This window comes from Haliotis rufescens, unplaced genomic scaffold (genome assembly GCF_023055435.1).
Source record: "Haliotis rufescens isolate VD_foot unplaced genomic scaffold, xgHalRufe1.0.p SCAF_9, whole genome shotgun sequence".
In the NCBI taxonomy this organism is placed as follows: domain Eukaryota; kingdom Metazoa; phylum Mollusca; class Gastropoda; order Lepetellida; family Haliotidae; genus Haliotis; species Haliotis rufescens.
In genome coordinates, this window is record NW_025964383.1 from 25,105,709 (window position 1) to 25,116,225 (window position 10,517).

A 10,517-nucleotide genomic window follows, 5' to 3' on the forward strand; every position below is an offset into this window, starting at 1 on the left:
TCTTGGACGTTTACCACTTCGGTGAAACCCACAAGCACGGGTATGGTGCTGACAAATCTAGAAACATAATCGGGGCGAACCGGGATTCTCAAGAATATTACTTACGAAAACTGGAACAGAATTAAGACATGAATTAAGACATGAATTAAGACATGATTAAGACATGAATCAATACATGAATTAAGACATGAATTAAGACATGAATCAATGCATGAATTAAGACACGAATTAAGACATGAATCAATACATGAATTAAGACATGAATCAATACATGAATCAATACATGAATTAAGACATGAATCAATTCATGATTCCGTGTTGAATCAGCTGTAATGTTTTTTATCCATCACTGAATGACTACATCCTATATAATATCATGGTAAACTCACCTCCGTAATGACTTGTGACATTATCCCTGGTTGTGTGTGATCTCAAGCACCAGCAAGCACTGCACCTCCTCTAGACGGTCTGGGAGTCTAGCTGCTCATGCCACCGGCATGCAATGTGAGCTAGGTTGGGGATGAAAGATTAACGGCAGCTGAAACTAAACATGCAAACAACTAGACAATATCAGAAAATAAAATCGTGGGATTCCACAAAAAGACATCCCGTTTAATCAATTTAAAAAAGGCATTAATTCAGAACACAGCTTGTCTCTGTTGATTGGCTGAATTATCTGTGTTCGGAATTGATTAATGATAACATGTCTTTGAAAATACAATCCATCCAATCTTAATTTTTCATTATTTTTTTAAGAATTCTGGAAGGGTATATTCTATAACATGACTTAAATTCAACAACTTACACAATTTTACAATTATAATTACAATAATAATACTAAATAAATTGATATCATAGATTTGGAAAATATAATGTAAACAATACGTCATTTCTCTTTTTAAAAAAGACATAAGCACTTTGTAACTACCATATCTATGTATACCATCCAGCCTTCAAACAAGGTGCAACAGAGTTCTTCAAACAAAGCAATCACGTTATTCCGCCAGTAAACTGCCTGAATTGATTGAATCACAAGCCAACACAGCAAGTGTATAATCTCTCCAGAGACAAATGTTCTTGCCCAACGGCGGGGATTGTATTAATAATGGATTGCAATCAGGCAATTTTCTTCCATCATGCTAACACAATCCCTGAGGAGAACAATGATTACCTTAATTGCACCACCTTCTCAGCAATAACAGTGGCACCACCTGGCTCGTAACAGTGCTTCAGGTGAACAAATACGCTTGCCCACTGGTCGAATACAAGTCAAATTTCAATTGGACTAGTAGTTTTATGTCAGTGCTTGAGTAAGTTTATGTTGCTTTATGCCACAGTAGGAATATATTCCAGCTACATGACGTCAACCTGTATACGATACAGTCTCCGACAAACTAGTGGTTGACAGCATGAGCACTCAATGCCATTAGGGCATGATGACATACAGTCAGGTTGATTGGTTGGTTGGTTTGTTGTTTCACGCCGCACTCAGCAAAATTCCAGCTATATGACGAAATCTGCATGACACTTTACGAACCGGATGTCGATTTCAGTGCGCGATTTTGATTGGACTATGCATAGACTCGTTAGTCCAGCCAAAATGTAACTCCATAATACCAGCCTAGTTCGGCAAGGGTGGAAACTGGACTTTTAAAGTCAGTTAACTCTCTTGCCTAGGGAAGATGATCTTAAACAAGCGGGCCGCGATATTGACGGAATAATGCTAAAAGCGGCGTAAAACAATACTCACTCACTTACTAAAACAAGCGGCTTACCGCTGTGGTGAGTGAGTGAGTGAGTGACTATGGTTGTACGCCGCTTATAGCAATATTCCAGCAATATCACGGCGGGGGACACCAGAAATGGGCTTCACACATTGTACCCATGTCGGGAATCGAACCCGGGTCTTCGGCGTGACGAGGGAACACTTTAACCACTAGGCTACCCGACCGCCCCCTTACCGCTGTGGGTGGGCACAGTTCTTTACGACAGACTTAAGAAATGTGTTACTGTCGCTGCTAATGAAAACAACATTTCTGGAACTAAAAATATATTCATGCATAATTTAAGATTTGTTACTTCACTGTGCCTCTTCATCATTTCGCTTTGATCCCTGGGTCCAGGTGAGCTAATAAGTACACTACATGCACTAAAACGGAAACTAACTGAAGTTCAGAAAGCATGCTGTTGGGGAAGGTTCTCGCCTGATCCAGTCACGTGACTACTACGTAACATGAACCACTAGATCTGGTCAAATTACCAAGTTGGGATCACTTCATCGTCTCGGCTTCGTGTTGCCACCCCCTTATCCCGAGAAAGTGGGGAAATACTTAATTAATACTCTGCAAGCAGCAGTAATAGTGCAATCATCAGCCAGACAGCTGATGAAATATGTACTTAGTCAGAAGCACCAAGTAATCACACAGCCAATGCGCCCCAATCATAGCCACTGACACCACACGGAAGAATCCAGTTTTATTAAGACTTTTACAAATCTTAGGGGATACATTTTACCGTATTGGTTTGCGGATTCTGCTGATCCCCCAAAAGTATTTTAAATATTAAAATCTGGAAAGCACAATTTATTGAGTGATTTATTAGATTTCTTTTGCATACGATATGTTATATTGTAAGCAATATGTTACAATAGGTTAAACAAGAATACATGCTTCATTAATCATGCCGCAGGCAGTATCAATTAAGCTTGTTTATCATACCTCCATGTCAGAATGATGGAATCTGATTGGTCCACGTGATCTTGATAAAATACTGTGAATCACGCCTGGGAGGGAAATACATTTCTCAGCGGGTGAGAAATAAATTTCTCAGCGGGTGAAGAAATCACTTATGGCCCGCCACGAACAAGTCAGACTGCACGTGGATTTCTGAGAGGTAGTCTAAATCCCTTATAAACCGCTTTGATGCAAAAAGCCGCAAGCTTTTTCCGAGTCAATGAAAGTCACGTGACATAGCATGAGTTAACTCAGCTCAATCGAACATCTGTTTTATATCAATTTTGAATTTGTATAAAATTCTTTTCCAATGTCACATTAAAACATGTCGATAAGATCCGTTGTAGCAGAATCACTGGGGGTACGTGGGGTGTTATGCGTCCCTCGTTAGGTTTTCTACCACGGGCCGTCATGGTATCCTAATTGCATGATCGATGTCATTGATCTCAATCACTGGATTGTCTGGTCCAGACTCGATTATTTACAGACCGCCGTCATATAGCTGGGATATTGTACGGCGTTAAAAACAAACAAAACAAACAAACACAAATGGCCAGTAGATATCGTCTTTACCAGACTTCAGCGCTCCATGAATCAACCCTTTCCACGGCAAATAGCAACTACATATTAGAGCACGAGCGAGGACTTGGTGTCTATTGTCCGTCTGCTGCAATATATTACCGATGAAATGAAAAAAAAAGATATAAATCCAAAAGTAACAATTCGTCTTAAATGGCATTAAAATTGTTTACTTGTCCATACCAACTTGTCACAATAATTTCAGATATTTTCATTAAGTAGAGAAAAAGTTGTTAAACAAACTGACATGTAGTTGTCTGCACTGTAAACTGAACAGCCAAGCATTTGCACGTGAAATTCGCGCGTTTTAGGCCAACCCACTACTGTTTGTTTGTTTGTTTGTTTGTTTGTTTGTTTGTTGTTTACCGCCGCACTCAGCAATATTCCAGCTATATGACGGCGGTCTGAAAATAATCGAGTCTGGACCAGACAATCCAGTGATTGACGTCATGAGCATCGATCCACGCAATTGGGATACGATGACATGCATCAACTATGTCAGCGAGCCTGACCACCCGATCCCGTTAGTCGCCTCTTACGACAAGCATAGTCGCCTTTTACGGCAAGCATGGGTTGCTGATGACCTATTCTACCCCGTATCTTCACGGGCCGTCTTTTCTGTAATGAAATCATGTCAAATGAAAAGTCTAAATCAGAAGCGTATCTTTCTGTAATAGTTATTAAACGGATTATACAATGAAAATCTGTAAAATATTATCAAAGCAATGTTAGTGATGTTCTTGGTATTGCTATCCATCTAATTTCAAATGCAAATAATAAAATTTAACAGAACGAGCTCTTGGGATCCTTTCGCACGTGCACCTCGCTCTTTGGCGACTCGGGTTATGAAATGCATGTTTGGGGCATGTATACAATTCATGCGGGACCAGTTCGAGCACATTTATCCTTCACTTAATATTACGTCTCCGTGTTGATGGATCTGTGATGCATAGCCCTGATCAAAATAAGAGTAATGTCTATTGTGGAGGTAGAATTAAGTTCCGTCGATGTAATTCGGTGTTTAATTTACAGTTCAGTTAGTTTATGTGCGATCAAAAAAGAACCATGATTTCAACAGTAGCCAAACTGACCTCTTTACTCCAAAATCTTCAGTCAGTAGATCTGTGACGTATTTGAAACACACACTGCAGGATGGCTGTCCAAGGAATGAAACGACGCCGAGGATATTTGTTGCCAGACTGACTTTTACTATGGTCTGTTTAATCACTTCGCTCGGCTAACAAAGTGCCACTCACTGATCATGGCATATGTATACCGGGGTATTATTTATAAAGATCTGTAAAGATCATCTGAGATTAAGCAATAGAATAATAATGGAACTAGTAGGTTGGAAAATAGTTTTAGCGACCAACCAGCGGTCTTGATAAGCGATTAACCTTTCCTCACAGTGTAGGTTATGTAAACCTGTTGTTGCTGAAAACATACGATTATTCAATTCTGATTTCTGCCCAAGCTATTTTGATTTGTTATAGTTTTATATTTAATGTTTGTAGCCTTTTCACACTGATCTAGCGAGAATATATATGAATTGTTCGATAGAAGTTGACGGATGACAAAGTAGACACAATGTATGGATAACAACTTCTTTCATACTGTAAAGGCAGTGTTAAAGAAGTTCTTATCCATAACTTGTGTCCACTTTGAGAATATATATCTATAAAAAAATATCCAGGAGCACCTGAAAATCTTTAAATCCACAATAAATGGACAGTTTAGGTAGGAAAATATTGTCTTTATTTAAGATCTTGCGAGAAATGTTAAAATGTATCGGATAAAATATGTGTTCCTTAATAATTGACTTTTTTCGGAATTATTCGGAATTGTTTTTCGGAGTTATATACAGAATGTTAAATAATGGCTTTATGTTTGTGGTTGAGAAGTCTCAATGGATATTGCGGTCAAATTCAGTTTCTTGGTATCATCGTATCCCGATTAAGTAGGATTCTTTATGATATCAATCAATGGTTTGTTTGGTCATACATCTGAAGTATTCAAAAGTGCGGCGTTAAACGACAAAATGAAATATCTTGGTCATTAGAACAAGTTAAAACAAGAAGAGTCTTCAATACATCGTCCTGTAGACTTACAATTGTAAATAAAGAATATTTTATTTCTGTGAAATCAAAACATTAGGCACCATCTTAATAAGCCTAATACAGTATCACAGTTTCGTGGAGAAAAATGAAAGTCCGACAACTGGTAGTCTAGATCACGAACTTTGTGTACCGCTCTGACAAGTGTAAATTGGCACGGCTCCCATGGCCGTGGTCAAATGTAACAAATGTTATATTTGGGATAACACTTTCTTTGTAAAGTACAGATTCTTGTACTTTTGGGGTTGAGTCCCGTCCGGTTCTAAGCCTAACCATGGGGGCCGTGCCAGTTTACACTTCTCAGAGGGGTACACAAAGTACGTGATCTAGACTACCAGTTGTCGGACTTTCATTTTTGTGGAAGCCCCATGGCTGAGTGGGTTAGATGGTTTGGGGCATGGTCATGCTTCAAAATGTACGGGGAGGGCACATGTTACATAAAATTGATGTATGATGTAGTCCGAAGACCAACTGATATTTTGTTTTTCAAATGGAAGCATCTCTCCAATCGGGTGAAATCTCGATTGATGTAAATTCAATTGACAACTGTTTTCTTTATATTTCAATGGATCGAACTTGCAGCCTTCTTTTCTGTGTGGCTGCTTGTACTAGCCCGGACTGATGCCGATTTATAGTGCTAGCTCACTGAGATACCATGCCGCAGTTTAACATGAATACCCCACTCAGACACAATATACTGACTCCGAGCCGACCAGTCCTTGTTTTAGCCCCTTAATGCCGAGCGCCAGACCGCGTAACAACAAGAACCCTCTTTTAACGTCTTTTGGTATGACGCGGTCGGGGATCGAACCCCGGGCCTTCCGCTCTCCGGGCGGACGCTCTACCACTAGACCACGGAGACGGTAGCAAGCATCAGACTCAGCTGATGACGTATCTGAATCTGTAAGGTGTGACAACTGGTGCAACAAGGCTGATGTATGTCTTCACGTTGGCGGTACTGATGTTCTATTTCTAGAACGTGATCTTCAGCCTTTCGCCATACTTCTGGCGTGATTTTTAGCAAAGACAGCCTTCATCCACCCTTTGATATGTGTGAATCTGAATGTTTTGTTGTGAGTGTGAATATTTTTTTATGTCTTGCCACGAACCTTTTACAGTTAGCCCAGATAAGCTCAAAATAATTGAGCTCACAACAGACGTACGTAAGACAACATGACCGTGTTTGTGCCGCCAGGACATCGGTCTCGTAGTTTACTGGTCTCTTATTCAGGCGAATTTTCTCCATGACTGCACTATGTCAGATATCCCTGCATGGTCGCCTACAGTGAGTGAGTGAGTATGGTTTTACGTCGCTTTTAGCAATATTCCAGCAATATCATGGCGGGCGACACCAGAAATGGGCTTCACACATTGTACCCATGTCGGGAATCGAACCCGGGTCTTTGGCGGGGGTTGTTTAAATTGGGCAGTGGGTGATGTTCAGTGGAATGACTCACCCAGGTTTCATCAAGGTAACTGATCTGGAGTGAGTGAGTGAGTGAGTGAGTGAGTTGGGTTTAACTCCGCTTTTAACAGTATTCCAGTTATATCACAGCGTGTCAGCTTAATGTGGGAGGAAAGCCCGAAGTGATGCAGGTCTCAGACGTTTACCACTTCGGTGAAACCCACGAGCACGGGTATGGTGCTGACAAACCTAGAAACATAATCGGGGCGAACCGGGATTCGAACCCACAATCATAGGTTTCTGGTGTGCCCAAGGTACGCAACTCTGCACAGCGAATCACAGCGACTTAGACAACGTTTCCTGTTTAGACTGCCCCACGCCTACAGATGCAGCGTATTGGCTATTTTCCTTTTTTCCTGATGATCTAATCTAGTTCCTCAATCTAGTTCCTCAATCATCTAGCTCCTTCAAAGATTCTAAAAAGGAATACGTTCGTAAGCGTCACCTGGGATTCTGGTCTCCATTAAGTGGTCTAAAACAATTCAGCTTGGAGAGAGAGAACTCACAATTCCCTTGCCTGCAGCTCCAGGATCCCCCTTCTGCTCTATTAGGGCCATTCGTTGCTTATGCCCGCCCCACCTGAGTCCCCAGGTTTCGTAATTCCAGATCCAAACAGCACACAGCCTGTCGCCTACACAACAAAATAAAACCTTGAATGCTGCCACAGGTCGGAACCCAGAAAGCTATTCTTCCCATAGTTTCCGCAGAGATCCAAGATCCAAGGTTCCAGTCAAGCTGGCCCAGCTCCATGGTGACTGCCGCAGTGATGCTATAAACTTTTTGTCTGTGCCGCCCTGCTGAACAATATCCCCTCCAGTTAGGATGCTATTATTGTCTGGTATTGTTTTCATTATGAGGTTTCCCTTGAGGAGGCCCAGTCGTCTAAGGCGCCGCGATTCGCTGTGCAGAGTTGCGTCCCTTGGGCACACCAGAAGCCTGTGATTGTGGGTTCAAATCCTGGTTCTCCCCGATTGTGTTTCTATGTTTGTCAGTACCATACCCGTGCTCGTGGGTTTCACCGAAGTGGTAAACATCTGAGACCTGCATCACTTTGGGCTTTCCTCCCACATTAAGCTGACACACTGCGATATAACTGGAATACTGTTATAAGCGGTGTTAAACCAAACTCACTCACTCACTCACTCACTCACTCACTCACTCACTCACTCGAGGATATCAATGTCCAGGTCTGCTGACCCTACCACTATTTGGCCTTACATTTACTTTTTCGTCTCTATATTACTTTCAATTGAGTGAGTGAGTTGGGTTTAACGCCGCTTTTAACAGTATTCCACTTATATCGCTGCGTGTCAGCTCAATGTGGGAGGAAAGCTCGAAGTGATGTTTACCACTTTGGTGAAACCCATGAGCACGGGTATGGTGCTGATAAACCGAGAAACATAATACAAATCAACTAAATCAAAGTTTTTCTGATAAGTAACAAACACAATATATAATGGAAGCGGTTTTCTTGTTGCCATGACAAAATCTATGTATTTCAAATTTGGGACATGATACTTATCAAGGAAAGTTTTCAAGCCTGGAGATTCACAGCAGGGCTTCAAATCCAAGGTAACAACATTTTTCAATTAATCAGAATACAGAACACATTCCCAATCATTTTACAATGTTGTTTAATTAATCGACCATTTATTTTCACTGTCATGCTTATTCCTCTAAATCAACACACACATAATAAATTAAGCATCTTCCCAAGGCAAGGGAGTTACCTGACTATAAAAGTGCGGTTCCACCCTTGCCGAACTTGGTTGGAATTATGGACTTCTAATTTGGCTCGACTAATCGTGTAACGAAATTGACACTCACAGTTCATAAACAACATGGCAACTGCTGTGAAGATTTCGGTTGATTGCAGGATTTGCAGAGCATATGTACTGTCAACTGGGCGTGGACAGATATTTTCCAAATCTTTTCATGTTTTTAATCAAGGTTCTCAAGTGATTTGATGTACTTCGCGAGGTAGGACACATTTTATTACAAAACAAATACCTTGATTATCGATCAGATCGTCTTGACTGGGCCCTGCCATTTTGTTTTAAGCAAAAGGCAGGTGCTATGAGAGGTGGATTCTGATTGGTTAGTAGGAGGTACATAGAAGGGATATAACTTGTAATTGACACTGGTGGCGCTCAATCTGGCCAAAAAATTCAGGCCAAGTTTGGCGAGGGTGGAAACTTGACTTTTCAGTCAGTTAACTCCCTTGCCTAGGGAAAATTGAATGAATAAATATCTATTACAAAATTTCATTACAGTAACAGTAACAGTAAATGAAACAATGATCATTATGATACCTCTACAGCATACAGAGAATTGTAGTGTAAAGTTACAATATCTCAGTGTTACAATCACACATGACAATGGAATAACAACATTTATAGGCTCTAGTACAAAATAGTTCATGTGGCATAATATCATTTATAGCCCTAGTCAGATATATTCCAGCAACATCACAGAGTCATGTCAATAATGATGTTTGCATCAAGTAGACTAATGGTCGATAGTATGAGCAGCAATTCATTATTTCATGATGTCAGTTTGGTCGACTCTCACAAGCATGAGGTGCCAGTGACCTATTCTTCCACTGAAACACAGCGATCATCAGACAGACAGACTTTAGGACCAGACAAGAGTTCCTATCATGCAGATATAAATGATTAGAGGCACCATTATAACAAAGTCACATTATGATACAAGTGAGTGAGTGAGTCAAGTTTTATGCCGCTTTTAGCAATATTCCAGCAATATCACGGTGGGGGACACCAGAAATGGGCTTCACACATTGTACCCATGTCGGGAATCGAACCCGGGTCTTCGGCGGATGAGCGAACACTTTAACCACTAGGCTACCCGACCGCTCCCATTATGATACATATTGCGATTTCTTGAATCACAATACGATATGTTCTGAGATACTTGAGTCACAATATAATACATATTGCAAAACCTGAGTCACAATAAGAAATGTATTGTGATACTTGAGTGACAGGGGCGGTCGGGTAACCTAGCGGTTCAAGCGTTGCTCGTCACACCGAAGACCCGGGTTCAATTCCAAACATGGCCCACCGTGATATTGCTGGAATATTGCTAAAGCGGCGTAAAACCTTACTCAGCAACTCACTTAAGTCACAATATGATACATATTGCAAAACCTGTTTTGTAATGTACTTAACAAAGACATTTATCATCAGGAGATTCAAGCTGCAATTAAAGTCGTGAAGGATAATAAAGCCATTGGCCCTCAGGGAATGAAAGCGGAGATGATCATGTGTTACAAGTTCTACTACACCAAATCAGAACCAGTTTGGACAGTGCGGTTTTCGTAGGGAGCCTTCAGTGCAGATCGAGAGATATCTGCAGGCTGTGATTGGAGGATATTCTGTAAGATTTTTATGTCTTTCAAATGTATATCCATTCAGTTATTAAAACTGACCATGTTTTTCTATATTTAGTACTGTCTTTTTCAACATGATGACTTATGCTGAATGTGACCACAGCTATTTTCAAGTAGGTGATATTTGGTGCGAAACTGGGGGTGGTGTGTTTAGCTTCCTGTACTCGGAAAAGGAGCTGGCTAAGCTAGTCATTTTTTATTGTTTTATTGCTGCT